Here is a 13135-nt window from a genome sequence, read left to right as displayed (position 1 = left end):
ACTATGAGACAGCAAGTGAAGAGGTGCTGAACCTGCCCAATCTACTCTGGCTCACAATCCAGTGTACCCTCTTCAATTGCTCATCCTTGCACATTTCATTATCAACATCTTCAGGGGTAAGGAGGAAGGGTAACATAAATGTCTTTGTGTGGGTTTACCCAGCTGTATGAGCAGCATCTGCATAACTGATTCACTGATCTATCATCCAAGTGCAGATAAAAGCATATCTAGAGGACCACGGAGGCAATATAAACAAAATAACTAGACTGTAAAAGTTAAGACAATGCATTAAGTGGTAGAACCTCCAACTCTAGAACAACTCCATATTTCCATTAGTCTTGTAAATACATGAAATATGTAAAACATTTAGACCAGAAAAAATTATGAAATGTTCATGAAATTATTAGAAAAATGTGTATATACCGAGCATCCAGAAAGTATTCCCAGCGTTTAACTTTTTCCACGTTTTTGTTACAGCCTTATTCTAAATTTGATTCATTTCATTTTTCCTCGTTAATTTTTAATGACAATGTGAAAGGTTTGTTTTGAAGTCTTTGAAGTTTAATAAATAAAAAACCCCATGTACATAAGTATTTACAGCCTTTGCCATGACACTCATAATTGAGCTGTGGTGCATCCTGTTCCCACTGATCTTCCTTGAGATGTTTCCACAACTTGATTGGGAGTCCACCTGTGGGGAATTCAGTTCATTGGACATGATTAGGAAAGACAAACATGTCTATAGAAGGTCCCACAGTTAACAGTGCATGTCAGACCACAAACCAAGCCATGAAGTCCAAGGAATTCTGTAGATCTCCAAGACAGGATTGTATCAATCCACAGATCTGGGGAAGGGTACAGAAACATTTCTGCAGCATTGAAGGTCCCAATGAGCATAGTTGCCTCCATCATTAAATGGAAGAAATTTGGAACCATCAGGAATCTTCCTAGAGCTGGCCGCCTGGCCAAAATGAGTGATCGAAGAAGGGCCTAAGCCAGGGAGGTAACCAAGCACCCGATGGTCCCTCTAAAAAGAGCTTCAGTGTCTCTGTGGACAGAGAATATTCCAGAAGAACCATCTCTGCAACACTCCACCAATCAGGCCTTTATGGTAGAGTGGCCAGACAGAAGGTAAATGGCAGTCCATCTGGTGTTTGCCAAAAGGCACCTGAGGGACTTGGGCCATGAGAAACAACTCTCTGGTCTGAAATGAAACAAAGATTGAACTCTTTTGCCTAAATGCCAAGCGTCATGTCTTGAGGAAACCAGGCACCACTCACCACTCACCACCTGGCCAATACCATCCCTACAGTGAAGCATGGTGGTGGCAGCAACATGCTGTGGGGACGTTTTTCAGTGGCAGGAACTGGGAGGCTAGTCAGGATCGAAGGAAAGGTGAATGCAATGTACAGAGACATCCCTCATAACCTGTTCCAGAGCGCTTTGGACCTTAGACTGGGGCAACAGTTTATCTTTCAACAGAACAACCCTAAGCACACAGCCCACAGAGTGGATACATGCCAATTCTGTGAATATCCAGGAGAGACCCAGCCAGAGGCAAGACTTGAACCCAACTGAACATCTCTGGAGAGATCTGAAAATGGCTCCCCTGACATTCCCATCCAACCTGAAGAAGCTTGAGGTACTGCAAAGAAGAATGGGAGAAACTGGCCAAAAATGTTGTGCTAAGCTTTTAGCATCATACTCCAAATGACTTGAGGCTGTAATTGGTGCTAAAGGGGCTTCAACAAAGTATTGCGCACAGGCTGGGAATACCTATGTATTTTTAATTAATACATTGCAAAGATTTTAAAATTAACTTCTTTGACATTGTCATTATGGGGTATTTGTAGATTGAGGGGGGGGAAAGAATAATGAATTTTGGGATAAAGCTGTAACATAGCAAAATGTGGCAAAAGTTAAGGTGAATTGTGGTTTAAGAGTAAGAATAGAGGTGGAGTTTTGTGGATTTCCTCTAGTCAGCCAGTGAGGCCTAATTGGAAGACATACTGCAATATAGGAGATCGGACAAAACACCAAGTGTATGCTGGAATGGTCTCCATTTATTACAGATGTGACATGTATATAAAAACAGAAGATGCAAGGCATCCAGTCTTTGGTCAGCAGTCAGTGACAATGTTAAGATGCTGGTGACAATCAGGTGGTGGTGACTATCAGTGGTCATGTTTGACAGCTTTTGGGTTTTAGTGGAATTTTGTATTTCCACGTTCATGATGTAATGTCTTGAGACTTGGCACTGATGTTTGTGGTCCTCAGTTGTGACTCTCAAATGCATATTAACAATGAGAAACAAGAGCTGAGATTAACTTGGGGACAACTTATAAAGTCTTCAGTACATAAAATCATTAGTTATTTTAATGACATACAAAAACATATCAAGGTATGGGAGGAGTGAGGATGAAGATTATGGAAGAGGATAATATTTTGGGGCACCTTTTTGGAGGGGTCTTTTGTTTTCTATAAAAACAAATGCCATTTTCGGTTTATTTAAAAACATTTTCTCTAAATGTGTATGAAAAATAGTCCTTGATCAAATAGTTTTGACCGTGTGAATTGTCCTTTTAGGACAGTGAGCCCCCCCCTCCCCCCGTGCTGTTCTTTTATAATCCTTTACCTATTAACCCAGAAAATGGCTATTTTGATTCAGCTACCATTGATTTCAGTGGGGTTCAAGTTCACCATCTGGTTTTCTTTGTAGTTCCCCAAACCCTGCTAGAACATATTCCAGGGTAGTTTGACTCATCCCTAATGCTGTTGCTCCCTTAAAATATATAATAAATGACCATAACAATCAAGCTAAAAACTACAAGAAAGTGAGAATAAAAAAAAAACTCCTACCCAAAACATTAAACCAAACTAACACCTTTTTTTGGCTTTGTGTAAAGGATTAAAAAAACTACCTAGTATTGACATAATGCTAAAACACCCCAAACCAATCAGGTTAAGGGGACTTAAACTCAGCTCTTCCTAGCCATAGATGACCATTCACTGCAAAAGTATCAATAGAAAAATATATACAGCACACAATATAGTAATACATATAGCAATGAATGCAGTTTATTGCACAATACTGGAAGCACATGACACTAACCAGTCTTTCCCTTCAACAAATGTCACTCACACTAAATCCACCCACACTGGCAAATGGGTGCTGTGAAAGCAGCCTTAGTGTGGGGTGCAAACTTTACAGTGACCAACATTGGCCAATGTCTTGCTCCTAACTAGAGGTCAAGTATGACCTTGGCAAACGATGGCCCAAGCAATGCATTGTGGGACATTTGGTCAGGGGATTCTCGCCAAACAAAGTTCACGTTTTCTATGAACAGCCAAACTGCAAATGTTCAATTTGAACCTATGCTAGGACCAAATGTTATCCTCATCTCTACTTTTCATAAAGATTTGCCAACACTATTAATTCCTGAAGCCTATCCCTTCCAGGGCCATCTTCATATTATGATACACTGATCTATAATTCTAAAGACTGTAAACCATGTAAGCAAAAGATCAACAGTGTTCTAAGATGTAAGTGTTCAGCTAGGACAGGAGGCTTGTACAGTTCCCCAGAGTGGATTCAACAAGTTGGTCTCTTGATTATTAGGTAGTTGAAAGGACATGTGTAATTTCTACCTCAGCTCCAATAGTCAGGTTGTCTCATGGTCAGGTATAAGACATGGGGCAGCACTGGCATAGCTGTGGAATGGACATCACTTGCTCTATATGCCATATGTTCTGTATAACAGTACTTGTAAGGTTTTCTGAAAGCAATTCATCTTTCTATGGCAGATGAAGATATTAGAATGTATCTGGATTAACACCTTTTGCTAGCTTTATATTCACAAACTAAGGGTAAACAATTTGCGTACACATGGCTTCAAAGTTGTCCTGTTTGTCTACAGGTAAGCAATTCTATTGATACCTCCTGGCTGCAGTGGTTCTGCTAGATCTGTAATTTCATTCACATGTGTTGCTGGTGTCTCTTTCCCTATGGGCGCCGCCTGCTCTACTGTGGATTTATATCCTTTTCCCTTCTATTACTTCCTGGGTCACTCCCAGTTTACTTCCCTATATATACACATGTGCTCAGTGCAGTTGGCTTTGCTTGAGCAATGTCACATTTCTTTGAGCTCCTGGGTGGTTGCTGGGTATCTGTGTACATATCCTGGCTTTGTCCACTGTCTGCTTGTTTTCTGACTTTGACCAATCTACTGGATTATATCTGTTATCTTTTCATGTTCTGAGAATAGTTGGAAATGGTTTGATTTGGCTGTAAACTGCCAAGCAGGGTAATCTATTCATTATGGGTGGTACTGTTTCTTGAATGGCATGACAATAGGCTGAGGGCAATCTGGTGCCAGGATAGTGTTTATCTGAACAATGGATTTGAAGCTGATATCTGGAATTGATTCCTATTCAGACAAGCACTAAGGGTGGCTGACCTTCATCACACCCACACATGTGTGATTTTCTCCAAAGGGGCCCACTTGCTGGACATAGTAATGGAAATTTGACTGATTCGGCAGGGACCAGCAGAATTTTGATATGTAACCTCTCCTGCTTCATAGAAGTTGATTTACAGATTGACTTCTGTTGAATGGGAATGTTGGAAAACCACCCAAGTTGCATGCAATGTTGTACTATGTAACAGCAAGTGCAGAGGTGCTGAACCTGCCCAATCTACTCTGGTTCACAATCCAGTATACCCTCTTCAATTGCTCATCCTTGCACATTTCATTATCACCAACATCCTCAGGGGTATGGAGGAAGGGGAACATAAGTGTATTTGTGTGTGTTGGCCCAGCTGTATGAGCGACGTCTGCATAACTGACTCACTGCTCTATCATCCAAGTATAGATAGAAGCATATCTAGAGGACCACGGAGGCAATATAAATAACTAGACTGTAAAAGTTGTTTATACAAAGCATTGAGTGGTAGAACCTCCTCAACTGGGGAACTCCATATATCCATTACTCTTGTAAATATATGAAATATGTAAAACATTTAAATTTCAATGCTCTGAAGACCAGAAAAAACGTATGAAATGTTCATGACATTATTAGAAAAATGTGTATATACAGAGCATCCAGAAAGTATTCGCAGCTCTTAACTTTTGCCACATTTTGTTATGTTACAGCCTTATTCCAAAATTGATTAAATTCATTTTCCTCAACAATTTGACAACATGATGTAAACAATAAAAATATGAGCGCTGGGTGACAATGAGCAAGATACAGACGGGAGCAGCCAGTATAGGAGAGGAAACAACCTCAAATCCTCCAAGAGATGCCAAGAATAAAAGTACAAAATGCGGCGCTCTCTGATAATATTTACAATATGCAGATGGTATCAGAGTATTCAAACTTATTAGGTATAATACATATGAATTAATGTGACTGTTGTGATACAGTGAGCAATAATAAAACTTTTTGTGACTGTGGTACTAAATACCAGCAGCAAAGCTTATTGGATATAGTTCATGCACGGTGATTGGACTATAGGTACACCAAAAATAAAGGTTGATATTTGTGACTGCTGTGGCTAGAAGCAAAAAGCATACTATGCACCAATTAGTGTCCCATAATAACAAACTTGTAGGATATAGTTCATGCGGAATAATGTGACTGTGGTGACACAGAACAGCGGATAACTTTCGTGACTGCTGTGGCTGGAAACAATGAGCATACTATGCACTAACCAGATAGCACAGATTAATGTGCGTTGGAGTAAATAAGACCTACTCCTCGGTACTCTGGGGGTGGGAACTCAGCATGCGGATGTGATCATCAGGTGGAGGTAATTCACCAGCTGTCGTCTCTCCAATGCAGGATTCCACATCTCAGGTCAACCGTGTCCAGCAGTACAATTTCCAACCAGCAGGGGGATCATACAAGCAGGTGGGAACCAGGGAAGGATCCTTCAGGATGAGGACTCTCAGTGCCAGATAAATGAGCCCAGAGAAAAGCACTCCAATAGTGTAGTATGTTTATTGGTAATATGAGAATAACATCAAGGTACACGTAAATGAGCAGAGCCAGCACTTACATCTGAGGTAGTTGGCAGGTAATGTAGTTAATATTCGATGAGAGAGGGTATCTCCCTAACGCGTTTCGTGTAATAACACATTTTCAAAGGGAGAGAACCCTGTCCCAAGAGCATCCTTAAATAGTAACAGACCAAATGAGTTCATTCTATGAATCTGCGGCATTGCGGGCTTCCCGCGCATGCGCACTAGCGCGAGTGGCTGCCATGTTTTTGGCTATATTGTCTAGAGGACAAATAGCAGTTGCGCATGCCCAGAGACCTCCGGCGGCCATTTTTCTAAGGATTAGAACAGCACAGTGATACAGGATACACACTTGAAGCAGAGAAAATATTCCTGAGTGTCAAAAGTTTGTCCGGGCATGTGGACATATAGCAATTACTTCTGGGTGGTGCAATAGAGCCTCTAATGCTAAAAGTATGATCTTTAATATTATACTGCAATCTAAATTGCTATGTAGAGATCTAATGAGGGCCGCAGCAACATCCCCACCTAGTGGCCAAATGTGGAATAGATGGTATAGGAAAAGGATCTCTCCTTATAAAGCCATAATTCATATGTAAAGCAAAACCTCTGACACAATAAATAAGGTTTAGCGAAGAGATCTGATAATGACAACATTAAAAATAAAATACCTCGTGATGGCTGGATTAATAATAAGTTAAAAACAATTCAAAAAACAAGTATGATAAAAATTATGATAATCGTATTCCATAATGGTGAAACATATATAAAAAAGGTAAGAAGATAATAATCTATATCATAATGCTTAAAAAAACCAACAAAAGGGCCATTAGAGCCCAATATGTATTAGATAGTGACATAGATGAATAATAAGAATATAATATACATGATAAGAATATAAACTAAAAAAACCACTCCTACGAGGGGTGAAAGGGATAATGATGACCATAAAAATCAGAAGAAAGGGCGTACTCTATTAGGGGATATGGGATTGTGTGATGTTGTTAACTGGTATCAATGAAGCAGTTAATATCAAGATCGATATTCAGGCCAGATGGTGACAGCGTTTGTAATAAGTAAATCCACTTTGTTTCTAGCTTAGATACAGCTCTTTTACTATATGTACCTCACCATTGTTTTTTGATAACATCTATTCCTGTAAATTTCAGACAATGTGGGTTTCTGTGATGATGTTGTCTGAAATGCATGGATACAGAGTGTTCCCTAAACCCCTTTGTGATGTTCTTCAAGTGTTCACGCAACCTGTCTCTCAGCCTTTGGGTTCTCCCAACGTATTGCTTCCCGCAGGAACACTCTAAGAGGTAGACCACATGTGTAGTGTTACATGTGATGGTATTTTCGATGTGGAAAGTTTTACCTGTGGTATTCGATCTGAATGATTTTACAGTACTCTTGTGTATGCCGTTATAAACGCACAACATGCATCTGTTACAGGGGTAGAAACCACTGCGGTTAAAGAAAAAGCTAGGTTGTTTGGGAGGGTTAATTATATTAGGTGCCAGTTTGTTCATGAGTGTTGGTGCTCTACGGTAGGTGATTTCTGGTAAATCCGGTAACGTGTTGCCTAACACTGGGTCATTTTTGAGGATGGTCCAATTCTTCCTGATAATTTTGGCAATATCTTTGTATTAAAGTTGGTGATGAAAGGACAAACTCTTTCAACTTGGACCTTTTGGTTTGATGGTTAAAAGGTCATTCCTATCCATATTGATGATTTTGTTAATTTCACTCTCTAATGAAGTGGCATTGTATCCTTTCTCTATAAACCTATTTTTGAGAATGTTGGATTGTATGATAAAATCTTCACGATTAGTACAGTTCCTGTGTATACATAAAAATTTGTCCTCTAGGTATATTAGCTAGCCATCTTGGCAAATGGCAGCTGTCTTTGGGAATGAAACTGTTCCTATCCGTTGGTTTAAAATAAGTCTTTGTAGAGATGGTGTTACCGGTGTTGAAGTGTAAGATCTAAAAAATTGATAGTAAAATAATCATACTGAAAAGATAACTTTATGTTTAATTCATTATAATTTAAAGTGGTAAAAAAATTCATTAATGTAAACTTGTCCCCCTCCCATAAAAGCAGGATGTCATCTATGTATCTGCGGTAAAAAATTAGTTTGGGCCAATCGCGAGAATAAATCAGGTCTTCCTCCCATCTTGCCATAAATAAGTTGGCAAGGCTGGGTGTGAACTTCGCACCCATAGCAACTCCGGTCCTTTGCAGATAGTACTTATTGTTGAACCAGAAGTAGTTGTGACTCATAGAAAAATCAAGTAACTCCAGGATAAAGTGCTTTTGTATTAAAGGGATGTCATCAGCAGTGTCTAGATAGAACTCAACAGCTGCGTGGCCATCAGTATGTTTAATGTTGCTATATAAAGCTTCTACATCCGCTGTTACAAGATATGTAGGATTGCCGAGTGTGATGCTCTTAATGTCTTAGAGCTTGTTTCTTATCTTTTAGATAAGATGGTGTGTTACCAACTCAGCTGTGGTGCATTCTGTTCCCACTGATCATCCTTGAGATGTTTCCACAACTTGATTGGGAGTCCACCTGTGGGGAAATCAGTTGATTGGACATGATTAGGAAAGGCATAAACCTGTCTATAGAAGGTCCCACAGTTGTCAGTGCATGTCAGAGCTCAAACCAAGCCATGAAATCCAAGGAATTGTCCGTAGATCTCTGAGACAGGATTGTATCAAGGCACAGATCTGGGGAAGGGTACAGAAACATTTCTGCAGCATTGAAGGTCCCAACGAGCACAGTGGCCTCCATCTGTAAATGGAAGAAGTTTGGAACCTCCAGGAAGCTTCCTGGAGCTGTCTGCCCAGCCAAAATGAGCGATCAAAGGGCCTTAGCCAGGGAGGTAACAAAGCACCTGGCGGTCCCTCTGAAAGAGCTTCAGTGTTTCTCGAGAAAAGAGAACCTTCCAGAAGAACCCTCTGCAGCACTCCACCAATCAGGCCTTTATGGTAGAGTGGCCAGACGGAAGGTAAATGGCAGCCCACTTGGTGTTTGCCAAAAGGCACCTGAGGGACTCGGGCCATGAGAAACAACTCTGGTCTGAAATGAAACAAAGATTGAACTCTGGCCTGAATGCCAAGCGTCATGTCTGGAGGAAACCAGACATCACCTGCCACCTGGCCAATACCATCCCTACAGAGAAGCATGGTGTTGGCAGTATAATGCTGTGGGGATGTTTTTCAGTGGCAGGAACTGGGAGGCTAGTCTGTACATTACTGAATTCATCTTTCAGTTGATCCTGAGACATCCTTGATAACCTGTTCCAGAGCACTCTGGACCTTTAAACTGGGGTGACGGTTCATCTTTCAACAGGACAACCTACGCACACAGCCCACATAACAACAAAGCAGTGGCTACATGCCAATTCTGTGAATGTCCTGGAGTGGCCCAGCCAGAGCCAAGACTTGAACCCGATTGAACATCTCTGGAGAGATCCAAAAATGTCTGCCCTGACATTCCCATGCAACCTGATGAAGCTTGAGGTACTGCATGGAAGAATGGGAGACATTGCCCAAAAAATGTGATAAGCTTGTAGCATCATACTCAAAATGGCTTGAGGCTGTAATTGGTGCTAAAGGTGCTTCAACAAAGTATTGCGCAAAGGCTGTGAATACTTGTGTACATTTTTTTAAATTTGCCAAGATTTCAAACAAACTTCTTTCACATTTTTGTCATTATGGGGTATTTTTAGAATGCTGGGGGGGGGGGGAAGAAATAATCCATTTTCAAATAGAACTGTAATATCAAAATGTGGCAAGTAAAGGTGTCTGGATTAGTAGCAAAAGGAGAGGAATGACTCTGTGCTCTCACCGTTAGTGGCTTATTCGGGACCCAAGATTTTTGGAGGTACAGAGTGATGTTTAGTGGAAAAGGACCTCCACTCCTGACTAAAGTGAGATTGGAGGACTAAGAATGGAAGAGGACTGAGACATGAGAATTGAGGTTTAGGAGTGAGGATAGAATTGGAGTTTTGTGGATTTCCCCTAGTCAGCTAATGAGGCCTAATTGGAAAACACATACCACAGTATAGGAGATCTGACAAAAGATCAAGTGTATGCTGGAATGGTCTCCATTTATTACAGATGTGACGTGTATATAAAAACAGAAGATGCAAGGCATCCAGTCTTTGGTCATCAATCAGTCTGTGACCCTTTTGATAGGGTGGTGGTGACTATCAGTGGAAATGTTTGACAGCTTGTGGGTCTTAGTGGAATTTTTCATTTCTACATTCATGATGTAATGTCCTGAGACTTGGCACTGTTTGTGGTCCTGGGTTGTGACTCTCAAATGTATCTTCAAAATAAGAAAGTAAGAGCAGAGGTTGGCTTAACCCCTTCACGCCTAAGGGTAAACCAAATCTAAAGGCCTAAGCACAATTCTGCACCGTTGACATGTGATAGCAAAACCGTACATATCATCACAACTACTCTGCACATCCAGGTGGATTATACCTTGATTTTTTCAGGACAAATTGGGCTTTCATTTGCTGGTAAATGGTAATGGATATCTCCTAATTTCTTTTTTTTTTTATTAAAGGAAAACTGGCCAAAAATAGTAAAAAAATCCTTTTTTTTTTTTTTTTATTTAGCTATGTGTTTCTTGTTATGACCATAACCTACCACCAAAGAGAAACCCAAAATAAATTCTCCAGCTCTTGACGATCGCAGTGATACCATATATGTGTATGTTATTTGTTTGTACCCGTAGTACAGCCCAGAAACCATAGTGCGCATTTTGTTTTTGTTTTTTTTGTTTTTTACCTAAAACACATTAACACTAACTGACACCAATTTTTTTTAAATCCTGAACTTGACCTTTGACCCTGACCTAAACACTAACCCTGGCACTGAACTAGATCAAACCTTGATCTAGGTTTTTTTTACTTTTTCTTTTATTTTTTTAATATTTATTTTTTTTTTTTTTTAACAAACTTTTTTTTTCTTCTCTCTGACAGGAGTTCGAGAGATACAATGTATCTCTCTTCTCCATTCATAGAGAGAGGAAAAAAAACAAGGGGGCCGGGCTGCACAGTGACTGATCACTGTGATAGCCAATCAGAGGCTATCACAGCGATCATGTGACCCGGGACCGGGAGTCCCGGGTCCCGATCGTTAGAACAGGACCCGGTGCTCTCAGTGACACCGCGGTCTCGGTGCTGGGAGCGCGCTGAGGGGCGCGCTCCCAACACAAAGACAGGTACGCAAATATGCGGCCCCACGGAAAAAAGCCCAGGTCCGTGAGGCCGCATATTTGTGTTATGTCGGCGTCAAGGGGTTAAGGAACTGGCTTATAAAGTCTTCAGTAAATAAAATCATTAGTAATTATATTAAAGACATGCAAAAATATATTCAGATATAGAAGAAAGGAAAATGGAGTGCTGAGAATGGAAATAAAGGAAGAGGATACTGTTTTGGGGGACATTTGGAGGTGTGTCCTATGAGGACAGTGCCCCCCTCTCCCCCATGCTGTTTTTATAACCCTTTACCTATTAACCCAGAAAATGGCCATTTTGAGTTGGCTACCATTGATTTCAATGGGGTTTAAGTTCACCATCTGGTCTTTGTAGTTCCCAAAACCCGGGTTGTGACTCAGATCTTAAATAAGAGCAGAGGTTAGCTTCAGCAACTAGCTTATAAATCATTACATAAAACCATTTGTAATTTTAATGGCATGCAAAAATACCTCCAGGTATAGGATGGGAGTGAGGATGAAGATTATGAAAGAGGATAATATTTTGGGGGACCCTTTTGCTTCATATAAAAAAAAATACCATTTTCCCTGAATGTGTATGGTAAGTCCTTGATCAAATAGTTTTGACTGTGATTGTCCTTAGCACAGTGAACTGCCCCCCCCATTGCTGGTGGGTTTTTCTTTTTTTTTCCCAGAAAATGGCCATTTTGATTCAGCACAGGTTTTTTCTTGTAGTTCCCCCAAACCCTGCTTTAACATATTCCAGGGTAGTTTGACTCCTCCCCAACACTGCTGGTCCCTTACAATTATATATGACCATAACCATCAAGCTAAAAACTACAAGAAAGTGGAAATAAAAATGTAACTCCTACCCAAATCATTAAACCAAATTAAAACCTTTTTGGCTTGGTGTAAAGGATAAAAAAAACTACCTACTATTGACATAATGCTAAACACCCCAAACCAATCAGGTTAAGGGGGCTTAAACTCAGCTCTTCCTAGCCATAGATGACCATTCACTGCAAAAGTATCAATAGAAAAATATATACAGCACACAATATAGTAATACATATAGCAATGAATGCAGTTTATTGCACAATACTGGAAGCACATGACACTAACCGGTCTTTCCCTTCAAATGTCACTCACTAAATCAGTGTTTCTCAACTCCAGTCCTCATGGACCCCCAACAGGTCATGTTTTCAGGATTTCCATTATTTTGCACAGTTGATTTGATCAGTTTCACTGCCTTAGTAATTACCACAGCTGTTTCATCTGAGGGAAATCCTGAAAACATGACCTGTTGGGGGTCCATGAGGACTGGAGTTGAGAAACACTGCACTAAATCCACCCACACTGACAAATGGGTGCTGTGAAAGCAGTCTTAGTGTGGGGGTGCTAACTTTAGTGACAAACATTGGCAAATGTCTTGCTCTCCTAACTAGAGTTCAAGTATGACCTTGGCCAATGATGGCCCAAGCAATGCATTGTGGGACATTTGGTCAGGGGATTCTAGCCGAACAAAGTTCAAATTTTCTATGAACAGACAAACTGTAAATGTTCAGTTTGAACCTATGCTAGGACCAAATGTTATCCTCATCTCCTTCATGAAGTTTTGACTGCTATTCCTGAAGCCTCACTTCCAGGGCCATCTTCATATTATGATACACTGATCCATAATTATAAGGACTGTAAACCATGTAAGCAAAAGTTCAACAGTGTTCTAGAATTTTAAGTGTTCAGGTAGGACAGGATGCTTGTACAGTTCCCCAGAGTGGATTCAACAAGTTGGTCTCTTGATTAGGTGGTTGAAAGGACATATTCAATTTCTACCTCGGCTCCAATAGTCAGATTGTCTCATGGTCAGGTATA

At 40.4% G+C, this 13135-nt stretch overlaps 1 protein-coding gene across 1 annotated transcript in view; it reads right to left on the bottom strand.

Annotated features, from left to right (window-relative positions):
• LOC149435262 (serine/threonine-protein kinase SBK1-like) overlaps positions 1-13135 on the bottom strand; it is a 38057-nt gene that overhangs the window by 23188 nt on the left and 1734 nt on the right. The window lies entirely within an intron of this gene.

Source organism: Staurois parvus, unplaced genomic scaffold, assembly GCF_062004578.1.
Source record: "Staurois parvus isolate SC_StPar_1 unplaced genomic scaffold, SC_StPar_1.0 ptg001566l, whole genome shotgun sequence".
Lineage (NCBI taxonomy): Eukaryota > Metazoa > Chordata > Amphibia > Anura > Ranidae > Staurois > Staurois parvus.
This window is presented reverse-complemented; position numbering and strand designations above follow the sequence as displayed.